The 21,801-nt window shown below is 40.2% G+C and overlaps 1 pseudogene; it reads left to right on the top strand.

The window, feature by feature from the left end:
- LOC110580642 overlaps positions 1-21,801 on the top strand; it is a 46,170-nt pseudogene that overhangs the window by 22,218 nt on the left and 2,151 nt on the right.

The raw sequence follows: 21,801 nt of genomic DNA, 5'->3' as shown, positions 1-21,801 counted from the left end.
ATGGGAGAAGCCTGGGACCCAATCAGACCGCAAGTCCAAATGAAGACTGACTGTTGCCCGTTTAAAGCTGCCACCTTAGAATAATTTTCAGTAGGTGTGCTCCCTCCATCCTGGAGTCTATACAGGTGGTTAGTCATGCACCTGAGCTCCACAGGTCTGGAGGGCCCCCGCTTCCCAAAGCCCTTTGGTGGAATGTGTACTGTGCTCCTGCTGGCTGGAAGGCCAGGGTAGCCAGGGACCTGGAACAGGGCAGATATCTGGAGAGGCTGAGTCCCAGGAGCAGAATCTTGGGGGAACAAGGCATCTGCCTATTCATAAGCCCTAACATACACATTGGGTAATATTACCCCTGAAGGTGAAACAGATTACTTGACTATCTTGCAAGGGAGTAGACTGGCCCATAGTATCCTTCAAAAAGTGACACTTGGGTGCCTTGATGGGCATGTTCTGATGTGAGTAGGTAATGCCAACCTGGGTAACTTCCATTTCTAAAGGTCAGCTTGTATCACATCATATAGCCTAATCATGGGATGAAAATCCAACATATTCCCAGGGATGAGGCAAATTTTTTCTTTGATTTAACCTGGAGCCTGATAACTAGTGTTCTAGAGAGGGTCAACAGTTCTTATTGTTTTCTGCATGTGCTTGTGCTACCTCCATGGACTTGAGAATTAATTAGGATCAAACTTACACTCCCTCCCCAAGGTGCATTTTATGGGCTGTAACATATTAAGGGGATAGTACTCAGACCTGACCCAGTCCCAGCCCCTCCCCACTCTCAGTGGGATGGTGCTGAAGGTATCATAGGAAGGTATAAACCCTGGATACTCCCATTTCTCATGTCCAATCATATGCAAATATTGGACAAACTCATCAAAGAGCATCCTAAGGTGGTAGAGAAATAGACAGTGTTTAGTTGTTGAAATTGTTAAATACAAAACCCTGACTCTTGATAATTTAGGTGTTTTTCGAAAGTGGACCTTTCTGGTTTATAGAACTGCTTAATGAAATATTGCTTAATGAAGGACTTTTTTAAAAGATTTTATTTATTTGACAGAGAGAGAGACAGCGAGAGGGGGAACACAAGCAGGGGGAGTGGGAGAGGGAGAAGCAGGCTTCCCGCCGAGCAGGGAACCTCATGCAGGGCTGGATCCCAGGACCCTGGGATCATGACCTGAGCTGAAGGCAGACGCTTGACAACTGAGCCACCCAGGTGCCCCGCTTAATGAAGGATTTAAAAAGAAGTCTGAGGAGTTGCATTTAGAGATATATTGACTAAAAGAAGAAATTGAAACAACTGAAAATATAAGTGGTTCTGGATTTCAAAGGTCGTAGACACATCTGACAGTGTTGTAATTGTTTCACTACCTGACTGCTAAGCTGTTTGGTGTTGGGATAAAACTTTTCAGCTCACCGACAGGGACGCCTGGGTGGCTCAGTCGTTAAGCGTCTGCCTTCGGCTCAGGTCATGATCCCAGAGTCCTGGGATCGAGCCCCACATCAGGCTCCCTGCTCCGTGGGAAGCCTGCTTCTCCCTCTCCCGCTCCCCCTGCTTGTGTTCCCTCTCTGGCTGTCTTTCTCTCTGTCAAATAAATAAAACCTTTAAAAAAAAAAAAAAAAAACAACTTTTCAGCTCACCGACAAAACAGTCTTGTATTTCCTGGCATGGATATTATAAAATGAAGCATCTTTTGTTTTATTTTTTTTATTTTTATTTGTTTTAAAGATTTATTTATTTATTTGACAGAGAGACTAGTGAGAGCAGGAACACAAGCAGGGGGAATGGGAGAGGGAGAAGCAGGCTTCCCACCAAGCAGGAAGCCTGATGCGGGGTTCCATCTCAGGACGCTGGGATCATGACCTGAGCCGAAGGCAGATGCTTAATGACTGAGCCACCCAGGTGCCCTTCATCTTTTGTTTTAATAGTATAATACTGTGGCTCATTTTTGAAGTCTGTATGTCATGCTACTTTCATTCAACAAAAGTTCAAAAATAAATGATTCAAAAACTATTAGTACATTATAATAATTACTAATATTAATATTTTGTTATTTTGGTTAATTTCTCTTTTCATATTTCATACACATTTGTAAAGTCTATTCATGATGAAAGGATATACAAAGACCTTATTGCAGAGCTTTCTTCTTTATATAAATGTTCTAAATACAAGTTGTTAGAACTGTGGACTTAGAGACACCATATCCTAATCAAATGACTTACCTGTTTTTGTCCAATGGTCATAGTGTGAAAACAGTGTAGGGGAACAGTACAATGAACACTTTCAAATATGTTGGAATCAGGGGTGCCTGGCTGGCTCAGTTGGTAGAGCATGTGACTCTTGATCTTGGGATTGTGAATTCAAGGCCCATGTTGGGTAGAGAGATTACTTAAAAATAAAATCCTTTAAAAAAACATTGGAATCCACCAAAGAAATACAAACAATTATAAGAACATATTATGAGCATCTATATGTCAGCAAATTAGACAATCTGGAAGAAGTGAATGCATCCCTAGAGATGTATAAACTACCAAAACTGAACCAGGAAGAAATAGAAAACCTGAACAGACCCATAACTACTAAGGAAATTGAAGCAGTAATCAAAAATCTCCCAACAAACAAGAGCCCAGGGCCAGATGGCTTCCCAGGGGAATTCTACCAAACATTTAAAGAAGAATTAATACCTATTCTTCTGAAACTGTTCCAAAAAACAGAAATGGAAGGAAAACTTCCAAACTCATTTTATGAGACTAGCATTACCTTGATCCCAAAATCAAAGACCCCATCAAAAAGGAGAATTACAGACCAATATCCCTGATGAACATGGATGCAAAAATTCTCACCAAAATACTAGCCAATAGGATCCAACAGTACATTAAAAGGATTATTCACCACAACCAGGTGGGATTTATCCCTGGGCTGCACGGTTGGTTCAATATCCACAAATCGATTAGTGTGATACAATACATTAATAAAAGAAAGAACAAGAACCATATGATCCTCTCAATAGATGCAGAAAAATCATTTGACAAAGTACAGCATCCTTTCTTGATTAAAACTCTTCAGAGTGTAGGGATAGAATGTACATACCTCGATATAAAAGCCATCTATGAAACACCCACAGCAAATATCATTCTCAATGGGGAAAAACTGAGAGCTTTTCCCCTAAGGTCAGGAACACAGCAGGGATGTCCACTATCACCACTGCTATTCAACATAGTACTAGAAGTCCTAGCCACAGCAATCAGACAACAAAAAGAAATAAAAGACATCCAAATCGGCAAAGAAGAAGTCAAACTCTCACTCTTTGCAGATGATATGATACTTTATGTGGAAAACCCAAAGGCTCCACCCCAAAACTGCTAGAACTCATACAGGATTCAGTAAAGTGGCAGGATATAAAATCAATGCACAGAAATCAGTTGCATTTCTATACACCAACAACAAGACAGAAGAAAGAGAAATTAAGGAGTCGATCCCATTTACAATTGCACCCAAAACCATAAGATACCTGGGAATAAATGTAACCAAAGAGGCAAAGAATCTGTATTCAGAAAACTATAGAATACTCATGAAAGAAATTGAGGAAGACACAAAGAAATGGAAAAATGTTCCAATGCTCATGGATTGGAGAACAAATATTGTGAAAATGTCAATGCTACCTAGAGCAATCTACACATTTAATGCAATCCCTATTAAATACCATCCACTTTTTTCAAAGAAATGGAACAAATAATCCTAAAATTTGTATGGAACCAGAAAAGACCCTAAATACCCAAAGGAATGTTGAAAAAGCAAAGCAAAGCTGGTGGTGTCGCAATTCGGACTTCAAGCTCTATTACAAAGGTGTAATCATGAAAACAGTATGGTACTGGCACAGAAACAGATACATAGATCAATGGAACAGAATAGAGAGCCCAGAAATGGACCCTCAATTCTATGGTCAACTAATCTTCGACAAAGCAGGAAAGAATGTCCAATGAACAAAAGACAGTCTCTTCAACAAATGGTGTTGGGAAAATTGGACAGCCACATGCAGAAGAATGAAACTGGACCATTTCCTTACACCACACACAAAAATAGACTCAAAATGGATGAAAGACCTCAATGTGAGACAGGAATCCATCAAAATCCTTGAGGAGAACACAGGCAGCAACCTCTTCGACCTCAGCCGCAGCAACTTCTTCCTAGAAACATCGCCAAAGGCAAGGGAAGCAAGGGCAAAAATGAACTCTTGGGACTTCATCAAGATAAAAAGCTTTTGCACAGCAAAGGATACAGTCGACAAAACCAAAAGACAACCGACAGAATGGGAGAAGATATTTGCAAATGACATATCAGATAAAGGGCTAGTATCCAAAATCTATAAAGAATTTATCAAACTCAACACCCAAAGAACAAAGAATCCAATCAAGAAATGGGCAGAAGACATGAACAGACAGACATTTCTGCAAAGAAGACATCCAAATGGCCAAGAGGCACATGAAAAAGTGTTCAACATCACTCGGCATCAGGGAAATCCAAATCAAAACCTCAATGAGATACCACCTCACACCAGTCAGAATGGCTAAAATTAACAAGTCAGGAAAGGACAGATGTTGGCAAGGATGCGGAGAAAGGGGAACCCTCCTACATTGTTGGTGGGAATGCAAGTTGGTGCAGCCACTCTGGAAAACAGTATGGAGGTTCCTCAAAAAGTTGAAAATAGAGCTACCCTATGACCCAGCAATTGCACTACTGGGTATTTACCCCAAAGATACAAGTGTAGCAATCCGAAGGGGTACGTGCAACCCAATGTTTATAGCAGCAATGTCCACAATAGCCAAACTATGGAAAGAGCCAAGATGTCCATCAACAGATGAATGGATAAAGAAGAGGTGGTATATAGATACACAATGGAATATTATGCAGCCATCAAAAAAAAAAAAACCAACGAAATCTTGCCATTTACAACGATGTGGATGGAACTAGAGGGTATTATGTTAAGCAAAATAAGTCAATCAGAGAAAGACAAGTATCATATGATCTCACTGATATGAGGAATTCTTAATCTCAGGAAACAAACTGGGGGTTGTTGGAGTGGTGGAGGGTGGGAGGGATGGGGTGGCTGGGTGATAGACATTGGGAACGGTATGTACTATGGTGAGTGCTGTGAATTGTGTAAGACTGATGAATCACAGACCTGTACCTCTGAAACAAATAATACATTATATTAAAAAAAAAAAGTAGGAAGGGGAAAATTAAGAGGGGGTAATCAGAGGGGGAGACAGACCATGAGACTGGACTCTGAGAAACCAACTGAGGGTTTTTTTGGGGGGATGGGTTAGCCCAGTGATGGGTATTAAGGAGGGCACATATTGAATGGAGCACTGGATGTTATACACAAACAGTGAATCATGGAACACTACATCAAAAACTAATGATGTAATGAATGGTGACTAACATAATAAAATAAAATTTTTAAAAATGGTAAAAGAAAACAAAAACAAAAACGTCTTCCCTGACAAAGTACCCCTGAGAAACAGGTTGTTGAAATATTCTCAACCTATTTTGCTCACATCACTCCCACTGCTCTGTGTTTATTGAGGGGCCAAGGAAACCTAAGCCAACTGTGCAGGAGGGACGGGTGTGGAAGAACGGGGATTTTCTACTTCGCCTCATTCACACACTCAAGTATCCTGACGGCTAAAAGTGAAAATCCACATAGATGGAACATGAATAAAGCGTGTCCTTTCGATTTCAGTCTCCATCCGCAACCTGAAAAGCATGGCTGTAATACCCGGTTTGCTTTAAGTTCTAAAGAGAACAGTCCGTGTCCGTAGAAGTCAGACGCGGGAGTGCAAAAAAGGTAGGAGAGGGCAGCTGAGAACTTGTCCCCTGACTGCAGCGCCCGCCCTAGGTAAACTCGCTCCTAAACTTGGTCTTCCATGCATATATCCGTTAACTAACAACAACAACAAATTCCCAAGCGCAGACTCCACACTGGCAGGTGACAAAGACAGCAAAAGAACGGCGAAGGTACCGGATGGTGGGACGCTTTGCTTTGCAAAGTGACAGCGTGCGCAGCGTGTCCCCAAAAGGCGCTGCTCCTCCCCTGGCGTCCACTCAGGTTTGCATAAAGAGCCCTGCACGGAAGGAGTGCATCCTACCGTACCCACAGAAAGGGGACTGGAGTCCTTTCTCAGACTGAAGGACCAAACCCCCCCCCCCCGACCCCCGACCCTGTGGCAGAGGTGCTGTGTGGGGTCGCTCCCTCCATTTCCCAGCACCCTTCCTCCTCAGACAAGGTCCTGCCTGCGCCCTGCTGGGCATTGTAGAAACAAAAGGATGATCCTTACCTTAGAGACAATTGAAATCTAAAATTTGGATTGTCGATTGTTCTTTTATTAATAACATCCAATATTCTGAAGATACTACAAAGCTATATTACATGGAAGAATTCAATGGCATTCTTCCTAATCCATTGTTAATCAACTGTTAAAAATAACAGTATGACCTAACTATATGGTTTGTTCATCATGCGCTGTTTCTAAATGCACGATCCCCACAAATAATAAATGGCAGTATATATTAAAAATACAGGTTTTGACCATTTAACTATCACTCCAGATAACTCTTACAGACAGTACCTTAGGAAACCAATGATCATTTATCTGTATATAGCAGAATTATCTCATTCTACTTGTCTATTTTGGAGATAAAAGCTTCTTGCCTTGCTACCACAGTCCTGCTTTGCATTAAAAAAAATTTTTTTTAGGGCGCCTGGGTGGCTCAGTCGTTAAGCGTCGGCCTTCGGCTCAGGTCATGATCCCAGGGTCCTGGGATCAAGTCCTGCATGGGGCTCTCTGCTCAGCAGGAAGCCTGCTTCTCCCTCTCCCACTCCCCCTGCTTGTGTTCCTGCTCTCGCTATCTCTCTCTCTGTCAAGTAAATAAAATCTAAAAAAAAAAAAATTTTTTTTAAAAATCACTTTGTAATATAATCTCTTCCCCAAAGCTTTTCAAAATATTAACTATGAGAACTCTACATTTCCTCCTGACACAGTATGACAAAGCTAATGTTTTACTTCTAATCTCTTCTCCCATCCATCCATAGAAAAGAAGAGAAATTGCACAGAAGTCTGTTAAGAATCAAATTGATTTTTTTTAACAAAAAATATTTTAGTTACCCTAATATTTCTTGGTAAGTCCCAGTTTACAGAACCTATTGACAGAGAACTTGTTGCTTCAATACTCGGTAGCTTCACAGGCTCGTTGTAGAAACAGTACGTTAACTGTGGAAAATTTAATGTACTGGGAGGTTTTTGTTATTGCCCTGTACGGTAATGAATTAAGCAGGAATTACTTTTTTTTTTTTTTACACTGTAACACTGATAACAAAGTCAAGATTTACAGAGGTAGGTTCCTTTTTCAAGGTCTCCCAGGCAGTAGATGATTAGAACTCTAGGTATTGAACCACAGCAGTCTCCCCCAGAATCTGGGCTAACATCCTGAAATGTCTCTCGGTTTCCCCTCCCTGACACGGTCTGCAGTGCCCTTCTGGTCAGTGGTTCATGCTGGTTCTGCTTCTGCCAACTCTGGCTTCTCGTGGGACAATTTGCTTGCAGTAATCCTTGTTTCCTTCACACCAGCTTTTATTCGTGGGAAAGAATTGTCACCATTTCTACCCAAACCAATTCTTTGCCTTCTGTAATTTCACCCTCCTTGCTTCCTTAGATACTTATTTTTTAAAAGATTTTATTTATTTGAGAGAGAGAGAGAGCAGGAGCGAAGATGAGGGGCAGAGAGAGAGGGAGAAGCAGACTCCCTGTTGAGCCGGGAGCCTGATGCCAAGCTTGATCCCAGGACCCTGAGATCATGAACTGAGCCAAAGGCAGACGCTTAACCAACTGAGCCACCCAGGTGCCCCTTAGATACTTATTTTTAAGCAATGCTTACATAGCATTTATTAGGTATCAAATATAATTTTAAGTGTTCTGTATGTATGTATTCTGGGATATTTTTATTCTACTGGCCCTACAATTTAGTTACGATAAGAATTCCCATTTCACAGATGAAAAAACGGAGGCACAGAGAGATATCTTTCCAGTAGTCACACTGTTTGTAAAGTATGGATCCAGTATTTGTGCCCCCGCAGTTGGGCTCCAAACATAGAGTATGATGCTGTCTCTCTTTGTCAGTCATCCCTTTCTCTCCAGAATCATCAATCTTTCTCTGTCTCTGTCAATCTTATCTCCTTGCTCTTGCTCTAATTTTAGCTCTGCTCTACATCTCCCTGTCTATTACTAACATCTTTGACAAATCCCTTTTATGTGCCTGAAAATTTATGGGTATTTGCCATGTAGTTAATCATTTTGTTTCTCAGAAGAAACAAATGGGCAATATTTTCTATTCCCACAAAATGTGGAGAGCATTGAAAAGTTATGTAATGATGCATTCTTTATCCAGAAATCATGCTTGATTGCAGACTGATATTTCAATTAGTGTCTCAAACCAGCTAAGAAAATTGTAATTTTGTATCACCACCTGTCCCAAATTATACAGGATTATATTATTCAGAGGGGTGAGCTCACTTCTCTCTTGAAGGAGGTAATTGTGCCCAGTGAGCATTGACTTACTTGTGAGCATACCCTCATAGGGGCACCTTTGTCCATGAGAGCTCCTACCACTTCGGGTCCCGTACTGCCTGAATGACTTATTCGAGTAACCCCACCTTAGGCAGAGGGCTAGAAGCAGTGTGGGGACATGTGAATGTTACTAAGCATTAACTTAGAATAAAGACACAGCAAATGTTCTTTGGCTAGTCTCTATCTTTTGGTATGATGGAATGTTCCATTCATTTAGATGAAAACAAGGCAGAATCTAGCTCAGATGTGGGGCTCTGTCAGATCTGGGAGATCCTTAAACATCCTATGACTGGCTCTCTTTGTTGTAAACTTATAAAGGGGAAATATTTTTCAGTTACATGAATGAATCCTGGACCCATATATTTCTTTAAGCACTATGTATAAAGGTCTTGCATATTGAGACAAGCTGCATTGTTATTCTCCCTTCTTTTGCGCTCACTCCCCCAACCAGTCTGCCTCCTGTTACTGCCCTTTCATGAAATCTGTCCTCGTCACGAGCACTGATTACCTTAATTTTGTCTCTTTCTTGGAATATTCTGTATGTAATTCCACCCACAACAACCCCTATCCATTGCTATGTATTTCATCCCCTGCTTACTTTTCTCCAGACCACTTACCATCATCTAACACATATCTTTGCTCATTTGTTTTGTTAATTACCTGGCTGCCCCTACTAGACTAGAGCTCCATGAGACAAGAGTTTTATCCATGTGTTCACTTCTGGATACTGAGCACTTAAAACAGTACAACACATGCAGCCCTCAATAAATATTTGTAGACTTGATGAGCCACCATATTGTCCTGGAACTCTTAGAAACTCTTCTGACTACTCTTCTCATCTATCTTTATGTCTCATTCTGCCTTACCCCCAAAATGTTGGTTTTCTCAGGACTCCATCTCTGTCCTTTGCTTTCCTCATTATATTCATTTTATGCATCTCCTGGATATGGTTATTTTAAGAGCCATTTTAAGATCAATAAATAAGAGATGTAAGGCTTCTGTCCCAAGCTTTGACACACTAACTAGGGTACATATTTTTCCCTTAGAAATGGTGTATATATTCCATAAGCAGAAAGCTGATGGGTGTGTAATTTGTATGACCATTAAGAGGGGACTTCGGAATCTTGCATTATATTGAACAGCTCTTCTGGATTACAGGTCACCATGGCATCTGGACTCACCATGACGGCCTCCATTTGCCTGGTAGAAAACCAGGAAGAGCAGCTGATGGTGAATCCAGAAGCACTAGAGATTCTTTTAACAATATATCTCAGTCTGTGGTGGTGGTGGCCATTGCAGGGCTGTCTTGGACAAGAAAGTCCTACTTGATGAACTGCCTGGTGGGACAGAACCATGGTGAGTGTTGTCCTGGGACCGAGGCCATTGGCTTGGAATCATTGATAGTGCAGGTTGGTCATGCTTCTTCTAGTGTCATCTTCAGGAAGAGCCTAATTCCTCCCACTGAAGAAAAATTCTAATTCTCACCACCAAATTTACAACCTCAACCCTATCTGTCCACAAAATCTTATTCTTTTATCTAGTAAAAAAGAAGAGTCTCCCAACCCTATCAATAGATCCCTCTACTTGTCCTCTGGATCCCATCCACTCTCATCAGCTTAGCTTCTGCTGTGATCCCTTTCTTTTGCATCACTTTTGCATCACTTTTGCCCAAACTACACGATCATTCTTTTGCATCACTTTTCTTTTGCATCACTTTTCTTTTGCATCACTTTTGCCCAAACTACACGATCATTCCCAGAGCATAAAAATTTATTTTATTGTGTAATATTAAAAAAAAAAAAGTAGAGGAAAGGAAGAAGGAAGAGAAAGAGAGGAGGGAGGGAAAAACCTGTTATTCCCAAATCTCAAGGGAGCTAAGATTCATTTTTTTTCCATTTCATAATAAAAGTTTGATAAATTACACTTTCTGTATTCAGTATTTTCTGATGTGCAAACTAACATACACACAGAAAAGTGTATAAAACATTCATGTACTATAAAGTTATTAAATGAAAGGTGATCGCCTGCATAATCACTGCTCAGGTCAAGAAGTTTAACATTACCAATACCAAAAGCCCAAATCACACCCTTTCACATTCTCATCTGTGCTCACCAATGTTTTTCATTTTCATGGCACTCTTCCTTGCTTTTTAAAAGTGGTTTTACAGTCTACGTGTTTTAAAAAAGTTTAATTTGGTCTGCTTTTAAAGTTTATATAAATGGAATTATACTGTATGTATTCTTTTGCATGTTTTTCTCATCAAGGAGTTTATAAAAATCATCCACTTTCTTGTAGGTATGTGTAATTTATGTTAACTGCTTTATGGTGTGCAGTCGTATGAAGATATCACAATTTTTTCTCCATTTATTATTAATGAATGTTGATATTAGTCCCACATTTTATTGTTTATGAATTCAGCTACCATAAATGTTTTTGTACTTATATTCTGGTACTCAACCTCCCCCTGTTGATTATATGCAGAAATGAACTTGCAAGATCACAGAGTCTGTATGTTTTCAGTCTTTCCAGATAATATCAAACAGCTTTTCAAACTTTAAGTACAGTTTACATGATTATTAGCAGTCATGGAGATTTTTTCACACCCTCATCACCAACTGGTAACTGTATAGTCATATGGCATATATCTAATTATAAATCAATTTGAGAACCTTTTCACATTTATTTGCTGTTTGTATTTCCTATTTTTAGTGCAAACATTTTATTTCTCCTTTGTTTCCTTTCCCCCCCGACTTTATAAAATCTAAAAGTTTTACTTAATCCACAATATTCTTTTTAATTTTTATTTATTTTTAAGATTTTATTTATTTATTTGACAGAGAGAGACACAGCGAGAGAAGGAACACAGCAGGGGGAGTGAGAGAGGGAGAAGCAGGCTTCCTGCAGAGCAGGGAGCCTAATGTGGGGCTCCATTCCAGGACCCTGGGATCATGACTTGAGCTGAAGGCAGACGCCCAACGACTGAGCCACCCAGGCGCCCCTCACAATATTCTTTTTTTTTTTTTAAAGATTTATTTATTTTAAAGAGAGAGAGTAGGAGGGGCAGAGGGAGAGGGAGAGAGAATCTCAAAATAACTGTACTGAGCATGGAGCCTAACACGGGGCTCCATTTCATGACCACGAGATCACAACCTGAGCCAAAACCAAGAGTCAGACGCTTAAGTGACTGGGCCACCCAGGTGCCCCACAGTATTCTTTTTTTTTTAATCATCTGTAATTAATCATGGAAAATGTGAGAAAAAAAACACTAGTTTAAAATCTCAGCCCTCCATGCTCACAGGGGAGTCTGCTTGAGATTCTCTCCCTCTCCCTCTGCCCTTGCCTCCCCCACTGTCTGAGCACACATGCTCACACACGCTCTCTCTCAAATAAATAAATCTAAAATCTGAGCCCTTTCCTCCACAGTTAGAGCAAATTAGGATAAGTCTACAGCATTTACTTACTTTAGCTGGTTCTGATACTGATACTGATACGTACTTTTTTATTTGAGAATCAGTGCCTAAAGTCTTGATTAATTCTACAATGTTTGAATCATCAGTGATAAGTGTCCCAAGAGTCACAAGAAGTCTAAAAGTGGCTTCTAGGTCTTGTACAGTGTCCAACACTGTGCTAATTACTGACAAGCATTGAGCTTTCCTTTCAATGTTATGGTCTTTATAAAAATAAATATAATAGGGTCAACGTAGTCTGTGGTTAAGAGCAATGGAATGTTCTTATGGCTCCCTGATGTGGAGTTTTGTTGTTGTTGTTTAACTTAGTTGTTTTTTATGGTTCTTACTGATGCTTTATGAAAATTTCCCCACTGTCCTATAGGACTTTCTGTCTCTTTAGAACATGCAGCTATTATTTTCAAATGTATTAATTTCTCTCTAGCTTAGCACCACTAGAGGTTGAACTGCAGTCCACTAAACTCTCAGGATCCCACACATCCATCCATTTCCCTCCCTCCCACCTCCCTTCATCTTTCCCAGTCTGTAGTTTCTCCTTCCTTCTCTCTCCCCTTTTACTTTCCAATCTCCTATTAGTTTCTAAGCAAAATATCGTGTCTTTATTTTTCTTTTAAGGAAAATTCTTGACCATCAATCAGAGAAGGAAACTTCCTTGTCTGATCCAAATAAATTCATAGGTTTTATTTGCGGGATTAAAGAATTTTTAAAATTGAGAGATAAATATTAGCTAGGGAGGTTCAACAATGTCCTTTTTCTTTTCTACTCGAGATGACGTCAAATAATAACAAGGCAATTTCCCAGTGGACTACATGGTCACTTGAGTCCATCCCTGCTCTAAAATTCTAGAAGCGTTCTTACTACTTCAGAATCTCAATTCCGAATTATTCCCCTATTCCAATACCATACCAATTTTTCTAAATATATTTTTGGTTTTATTACCGTCCATCTGAAAAACTTTAGTGATTTTCTTATCTAACAAATCCTGTCTACTTATCTAGGCATTCAGAGCCTCACATTATGGATAAGATGCCTACATTTCAAGACTCAGGCCTCACTGCTCCCCTATTAGGCAACTGTTGTGACAGAACTGGATTCGAGTGACAGCTCGATGCTGTCCTTCCCATGTCAGTGTCTTCTCCGTTTAGATGGCTTTCTCTTAAAAATAACCCAGATAAGGAAAGGGAGATGCTACATGAAGAGTGAACCAGAAACACAGAGTTCTTGTTTCAGCCCCCTCTCTAATTCTACTTATGGATGCATGCTTTTTCTTTCCTCTTAAGGGTCAGCTAAAACTACACAGGTTGGTAGAGTTTACATTAATCTGTCATGTGACCTATTTGAACCTCTACAGGTGCAAGGTGAATAGGGGGCCCAAAGTGTTTCTTTAGAAAGTCCTTAATCTGCATAAATGTTAGATTGTCACTAAAATGGAAAAAACTCCTCACCCTGCTGGGCCCTTACTTTCTTACAAGTTTCACCACTGTAGCTCCTGGGCAACCTGGACTATCCACTGGCCCTGTATGTTGTTGACTCCTCCCTTGCACGTTTCCGACTGAATTCCACAGTGAGATCTGAAACCAAGGGCATCGGGATGTGATGTGTGCCCCACTCCACCAAGAAGAAACACACCCTGATCCTTCTGGACACTGAGGGGCTGGGGGATGTGAAAAAGGTAGGGCAGGGAGTTGAGAACCCTTCCTTGCTCTTGCCTATTAATTCACCACCTCAATTCAAATTCTGTGACATATTCCCACAAATAGCAAGTGCAAATTATGGATAATGAGGTTAGATTCTCTTACCTTGAATTTTTTCCTCGAGAGCACAAATATTTTGGTATTTTGAGGCAAAATATTCATCTTATTTTTAACACCAGGGTTAATGACACAATTTAATAAGCACTTATTAAGCAGCTAAATCCAGGGCTCTCTGCTAAGTACTAGAGACACTGCAGTGAAGAAAGTAAAGACCCAGAGGCTAGCTGGGGAGATATCAAGTACTTAGTACAACCAGTACAGGGTGCCATGGATGCAACCCTGTTTTAGGTAAGGATTAGATCTAAACTTTCCTGGTGAAATAACATGTAAACTATCTAAATTGTAACTCATCAGGTCAATGGGACTACCAGTTAAAGTGTATAGATTTGTGACATTGAATATAGTAGTCTTGAAAATAGGGTTTAAACAAAGTAATCTATTTATATAAACCCCAGAAAAGCTTTGGCTATTCCAGGAACATTCATAATGATTTTAGTCTAAGTTTCTGGACTTTAGAGATTAATTCTTCACTGACTTCTAAAAAGCATGATCTTGACCAGTAGAAAATATTGCAAACAGGATACTTGTAGGTTTGTTGCCTTTATAGTGTTAGGTGCGATCAGTAGTTTCTCCTTACTTTATATGAGTCTGAGTCTACATTGTTGCAGCAGTAGATTGTTTGATTCCGATACTGGCCCCCCCGCCCAGAAAAATAAAGGAGAAATTTAGAAATTCTGAATTTAAAAAATTTTTAATATTTTAAAACTTAAGAAGTTTTAAAGTCCTCAATATAAAATAAAGTATAAAATAAAAACAGAAGAGAAACTAAAACAATACCTATTCAGCCTCATGAATTCATCTCACTATGTTTGAATTTTAACAAGTTTATTCCTTCTTTGAATGTACCAGCAACTTTTCACACTAAACAACAACAACAACAAACCCTACCAACTTGTTACTTATTTTACAGGGCCCCTCAATTTAATTCCCAATGAATTAGATCCACACTATCCCCTCCCTTTGCCCCCCCAAAATGAAGAGGGACTCTTAATGAGAAAAATACTGTATTTTGGCCCAAACTTGTTTCTTTTTATCTAATTGCTTTTGTTTAAAGGACCAAAACATATTATATTATTAATAACTGATGGCAACAGAACAGCTCAATAAATTTAGAACATGTGGTGTGATTTAGGTAGTGTGCAATTCTGTTTTCCTGGCCTTCAGTGCCACTCACATATTGTCCTGAATCTCCTTCCCAGCCTTGTTGTCTACTCCAACACATTTACACATTGCTTCAGCCAAATGGAATAATTAGATCTTTGTATGACTGTGCTTTTCAACTCTGACTTGGCTTGTGTTGGTCCTTCCGCCTGCATGATCTTTTCATTTCCACAAGTCCAAGTCCATAGTTCCATCATTTCTTTAAAACCCAGCTATTTTTACATTTTTTGAAAAGATTTTATTTATTTATTTGAGAGAAAGAGCATGAGCAGGGGGAGGGGCAGAGGGAGATGAAGAAACATAGTCCCGGCTGAGTGTGGACCCCAACATAGGGCTCCATCCCAGGACCCTGAGATCATGACCTGAGCCGAAGGCAGACACTTAACCAACTGAGCCACCCAGGTGCTCCAACCCAGCTATTTTTTTTTACCTACTGCCATCATTTCAAAGTCAGAAGTAATGTTTTACTCATAATTCCCAGGACACTTTTTTTTTTTTTCATTTTTGCATTTATCCCCTTTTTCTTTTATATTTTAGCTTTCGGTTCTACTCCTGAGATCATTAACTTGGTTGCTGTTGTATGTTTACTTACTGGTCAGCCAACCCAGAAAGCCAACTTCTTGAGGGCAGGGACTATCATATGGATCTTTGCATCCACCCAACCAAATGCACTGCCTGGCATTTAGAAGAAACCCAACAAATAGCTGTTGAATTTAACGGAATAACATTTATGTTTTTAATGTTGACCACGACACATAAAATTTGCTATAGGAATAATTTCCTGTTTATTGGTGCCCACCTACTATGTTCCAATCACTGTGTTATGGAATGGAAATGTTAACAAGTACATGAAGAGTGGACTCTTTAGCCTTTTGCTCTAAGGTGCTTTCTAGGTAAACCCTAAGAATGACTCATGGATCTTTGCCCTGACTGTGCTTCTGAGCAGCACCTTAATCTACAACAGCTTGGGCACCATCAACCACCAGGCCCTGGAGCAGCTGCCAGATCCTTCCAGGGACCAAGCCACCAAGTTTCATTGAGTTTACAGGAATGGTAACTGAGATGTCATCTTTCCTGCGACTTAACTGTCATGGTTGAGGAGAAGGGGACATGGGACATAAGTTAATGTTTATAAAATTTGTTTTTTAAATACGACGAGCTGAAAATTGTGGTGTAAATACTTTCTCCTTCCTTAGCTAAATTCTCAGCTATGTGACTGAGCAAACACAGCTAAAAGGGCAAAATCCTCCTCAACCTCTGAGGAAGAAAAGGACTCCACTGAGTTTGTGAGCTTCTTTCCAGACTTTGTTTGGACTGTTCGGGATTTCACCCTAGAGTTGAAGACAGATGAAGCCTCAATCACCGAAGACGAGTACCTGGAGGTTGCCTTGAAGCTGATTCCAGAGCATGGTCTGGGTGGTGGATATTTCAACACGGGGGTGGGATCAACTAAACCCTGTCAGTCAGCACTTGAATTCAATTTTTGTTTGACATCGGATTGAGATGTCGTCTAATAGTGAGGGGGGTGATTGTTGAATGGCGTTTGGTGATTGTTTTTCATAGGTTATTACTTGTGAAACAGCAGCTGCTGGAGCAAGCTCATTGAGGAAATTTAAGGACCAATGTTGAACCAAATGATTTTAGAACAAAATAGGTATTGTGAAACATTTTTGTAGGTTACAGTGCTGTAACTCCCTACGGCCCACATACTTGGGCTCCTTATAATGTGCTCCTCGTATTCCATGCTGACAAAAATAGCTCATCAGATGAGAAGTTGGTAAACCTAGAATCACAAGAAATAAAAGGACCTAAATTTTGTTATGGAAAAATAGACAAAACATAAAATTTACCATTTTAACCATTTTTAAGTTTATAGCTCTGTGGCAATAAGTACATTCACATTGTTGTGCAACCATCACCACCCACCCACTCTAGAAGTTTTTCATCTTCCACATCTGAAATTCTGTACCTGTTAAAAACTAACACCCTGGGGCACCTGGGTGGCTCAGTCAGTTAATCGTCTGCCTTCAGCTCAGGTCCTGGGATCAAGCCCTACATTGGACTCCTTACTCAACGGGGAGCCTGGTTCTCCCTCTGTCTGCTGCTCCCCCCCTCTTGTGCTCTCTTGCTCGCTCGCTCTCTCTCTCTCTGACAAATAAATAAATAAAATCTTAAAAAAAAAAAAAAACTAACTCCCTAATACCCCCTACCCACAGCTCTTGGCAACCACCATTCTATTCTCTGTCTCCATACAGCTCCCTCATACAAATGGAATCATATACTACTTGTCTTTTTGTGACTGGCTTATTTCATTAACCATAATATCCTCAAGTTTCATTAATGCTGTAGCATGTGTTAGAATATCTTCCTTTCTAAGACTGAATAGTATTTTTTTTGCTTGCATATACCATATTTAAATGACCTAATTTAAAAAATATATTTCATGTTTCTATGAGTATTTTACTCATGGCCAGAGTTACAAATTTCAGAGAAAAGATATTTACACAATAAGTGTCCAGGAGAAAAAAAAAAAAATGTCCATCTAGTAAGACTTCCAGATTCACATTGATCTTTCTCATGATTTCACTTTCTTCTTTCTCACAGTCTTGTACATTGTTACCATTTTAATATCAATTTACTACATGTAAATTTTACATGCAGTTTATTTTTATTTTATTTTAGCCAGGTGAATAACTGATGGCACTTGGAAGTAATACATATTTTTGTTTCATCATTCATGTATTCATTGTTTCAAAGAACTTTTATTTAATTTTGTTTAAAGATTTTATTTATTTATTTATGAAAGAGAGAGAGAGAGAAACAGCATGAGAGGGGAGAGGGTCAGAGGGAGAAGCAGGCTCCCCGCTGAGCTGGGAGCCTGATGTGGGACTCAATCCCAGGACTCCGGGATCATGACCTGAGCCGAAGGCAGTCGCTTAACCAACTGAGCCACCCAGGCGCCCTCAAAGAACTTTTATTGAACATCTGACATGCCCCCCAAAATCAAAATTCTGTGAAGCATTGTCAAGTCAGATACAGTTTGATATAGACAGTGTTAACGTCTCCAATTACCTTTAAGTTAACCTTACCGTAGGGATGTTTCTGCTAAAAGAACTCCAAACATATTTATTTAGTGTCATTTTTTTTTTACTCTGAATTTTAAGTTTTTTTCTTACCTTGGTATTATTTGTCCTCCTCCTGATATTTTCATAAGCAATATCTTACTCTTCTTTGGGCATTACTTTATTTTAGGGTCCATATTTCATATCTAATATGGGGCCAGTCAAATCACAAAAGGAATTCTCACCTTTTTTTTTTTTTACTCATTAGTCATTTAATAAAGATTTAATGAATACTTCAACCACTGAATTCCATAACAGTGTTAAGGAACCAACCATAAGTTGCTTCAGTTGGGATTGATGCCTCTCCTTCTTCTCCCATATTTTCTTGGCTCTGCTCCATGCAGAAATGGATTTTCCTTGTCTGTGGTGATGGCCCAGGTTGATTTGAAATGATTGAGTTAAAGGAGATTTATAGGCACAGGAGCTGCAATGATGCAAAAATGCCTGGAAATGAAAGTCCTGACCCCCTTACCTAAAGCCACCTTTCAGTGATCAATTTTTTTCCACTTTGCAGGCACAAATCCCAGAATCCAGAACTCCAACATGCCCAGAGAGTGTATCAGGCAGTTCTTTCCAAAATGGAAGTGCTTCATCTTTGGCCTACAAATGACAGAAATCTCTTATTCCATCTTGAGAAGGTGCCAGAAGACAAGCTGGACAGTACTTCCAGGAGTAATCAAAGAAATTCTGTACCTATATTTTCAATCATACAAAGACCAAGACCCTAAAAGAGGGAATCATTGTCACTGAGAGCTGTGAATCACCTTTGTCCCAAAGCACGTCTCTGTGTCAGTGTGTGGTGGAGCTTTGATGATACCCTGGATTTGGCGGTAATTTTATTTACATCTGTGTGTAACTATGGAAGCAGATATTCATGCCATGAAAAGATATCCATATGTGTTTATTCATTAAAGTCTCCCTATGTGAGAGTCTGCTGAGACCTAATATATCTCAGGAACCTCATCCACTAATCATAAAAAGGCAAGATGGAGTTAAAGAGAGGACATCTGTATAATGAGAAATTCCATGGGATAACTTCTTGTCTTTAAGGAGATAGCAGATATTTTGTAAATTTACATGAGTCAGGTCATAAGTAGAAGTTACGAGTTCCTGCAAGTCCACTGAGAAAGAGAATTATGTGTAATCTTATGTGCAGGGCAGGCTTCATGGGCATGTGATGTAAGCAGTCCTGTAGTGCCCTGTGCGGAGATGGGCCCATACTTGCTTTAAGAGTCTCTATCCCTGTTTTGAATTCTCAATCATTTTCTTCTTCTTTTTTTTTTTTTTTAAAGATTTTATTTATTTATTTGACAGAGAGAGACACAGCAAAAGAGGGAACACAAGCAGGGGTAGTGGGAGAGGGAGAAGCAGGCTTCCCACTTAGCCGGGAGCCCGATCCCAGGACCCTGGGACCATGACCTGAACTGAAGGCAGACACTTAACGACTAAGCCACCCAGGCACCCCAATTCTCAATCATTTTCAAGTAGGAGTTTACATTTTTGTTTTGTACCAGGCCACACAAATTATGTAGCTGGTCTTGTTTGTGTCCATTACTTCACCTATATAATCTATTCCTTTTCATTCTCATGAACGGGAAATCATTTTTCCAGTAATCCATGCACATACTGTGTAATTGTTAATTTAAATTGTCATAGGACAAAACGGAGAACAATAAAAGAAAGAACAGGAAAACAGTAATGCTGTTAGAAAGGAATAGATTCCCAAAAGGAGAAAATAAAATTTCCTTGTAAATAAGGTGGGGTTTTTGTGATCTTAGAATGATGCTCCATAAAAACTATAAGCCAGTGATTGAGACCTTGGTATTTATCCTCAAATTTCCTGGCTTATTCAGGGCTGGGGACTCTGTTGAAAGCCTATGTGGATGCCATTAATCATGAAGCAGTTCCTTGCTTGGAGAACGCAGTGACAGCTCTAGCCCAGCGTGAGAACTCAGTGGCCGTGCAGAAGGCAGCTGACCACTACAGTGAGCAGATGGCCCAGCGAGTGAAGCTCCCCACAGACAAGCTCCAGGAGCTGCTGGATGTGCATGCAGACTGTGAGAGGGAAGCCACTGCAGTGTTCATGGAGCACTCCTTCAAGGATGACAAGCGGGAGTTCCAGAAAAAACTCATGGTAATTGTCTTAGCATTTAGCACTCCTGATTTCTCCCCTTCTGAAATGATGCTTAGAGCCTATATTTTTGATCAAATAGCTCATCTCTTTATCATGTTCAAAGGAGCCTGGATTGTTGTGAGGCAGGGCTCTACAGGTTATAGATTACCTTTTTACTCTAACATAGGCATTTTTTAAAATTTTCTATTGCTGCATGAGAATTGCCATGAATTTACCAGTTTAAAACAGCAAACATGAATAAGCTTCATCAACCCATAGATCAGAAGTCTGGCACGGGGTGGTCATGTGCTCTGCTCATGGTATCACAAGGCTAAAAACAAATGTCAGCCTGACCCAAGTTCTCATCTGCAGGCCTCTGAGGAGCCTCCAGTTCATTAAGGTTGTTGGCATATCCAGTCCCATGGATTGCAATTTACAGATTCAAGGAAAAAGGTTCTGTTCTTTTTTTTTTTTAAGATTTTATTTATTTATTTGAGAGAGAGAGAGGGCACGAGTGAGCAAGCATGAGCTGGGTGAGGGGCAGAGGGAGAAGCAGCTCTCCACTGAGCAAGAAGCCCGATGTGGGGCTCGATCCTGGAACTCTGGGATCATGACCTGTGCCAAAGGTAGACGCCAAACCAAGTGAGCAACCCAGCCATCCCAAAGTTCTCTTCTTATATCTTTTTTTTTTAAAAAGATTTTATTTATTTATTTGAGAGAGAGAGAGCACATGAGAGGGGGGAGGGTCAGAGGGAGAAGCAGACTCCCTGCTGAGCAGGGAGCCTGATGCGGGACTCGATCCCGGGACTCCAGGATCATGACCTGAACCAAAGGCAGTCGCTCAACCAACTGAGCCACCCAGGCGCCCCCTGTTCTTATATCTTCACACAGTTGAATCCTTGGGGGAAAACTCATGAAAGATTCCAAACTCTGTTCAGAGTATTCTTCAGTCATCACTGGGTATTTGATTTTCTTTGTACACATTTCCATCCATTGCAACCCAAATCCTCTGAGGAAACACTACTTCCAGCCACAATTCAACTTCCTATTGTTCATTGTTGATGGTTGAGTCACTGTTACTCATACTACAGCAGAAGTAAAATTGGAGTTTATGTCTTCCAACCCTATCATTTTACAGATGATAAGCCTGAATCCAAGAGAGTTAATGGGCTTTCCAAGTAACACAGAGAATCGATCAGAACTAGGACTAAAAGTCTATTGGGGTGCCTGGGTGGCTCAGTCAGTTGAGTGTCTGACTCTTGATTTGGGCTTAGGTGATGACCTCAGGGTTGCTGAATTGAGTTCCCCATCAGGCTCTGTGTTCAGCAAGGAGCCTGCTGGAGAATCTCTCTCTCTCCCTCTCCTTCTACCCCCTCCCCAACTTACATGTGTGTTCTCTCTCTCTCAAATAAATAAATTTTAAAAAAAAGAACTAGGACTAAAAGTCTCTTGACTCCTGGTCCATTCCATGTTCCAGTCTATTCATAGGTGATCATGATGC

The sequence above is a fragment of the Neomonachus schauinslandi genome, chromosome 4 (genome assembly GCF_002201575.2).
Source record: "Neomonachus schauinslandi chromosome 4, ASM220157v2, whole genome shotgun sequence".
Taxonomy (NCBI): Eukaryota; Metazoa; Chordata; class Mammalia; order Carnivora; family Phocidae; genus Neomonachus; species Neomonachus schauinslandi.
This window is presented reverse-complemented; position numbering and strand designations above follow the sequence as displayed.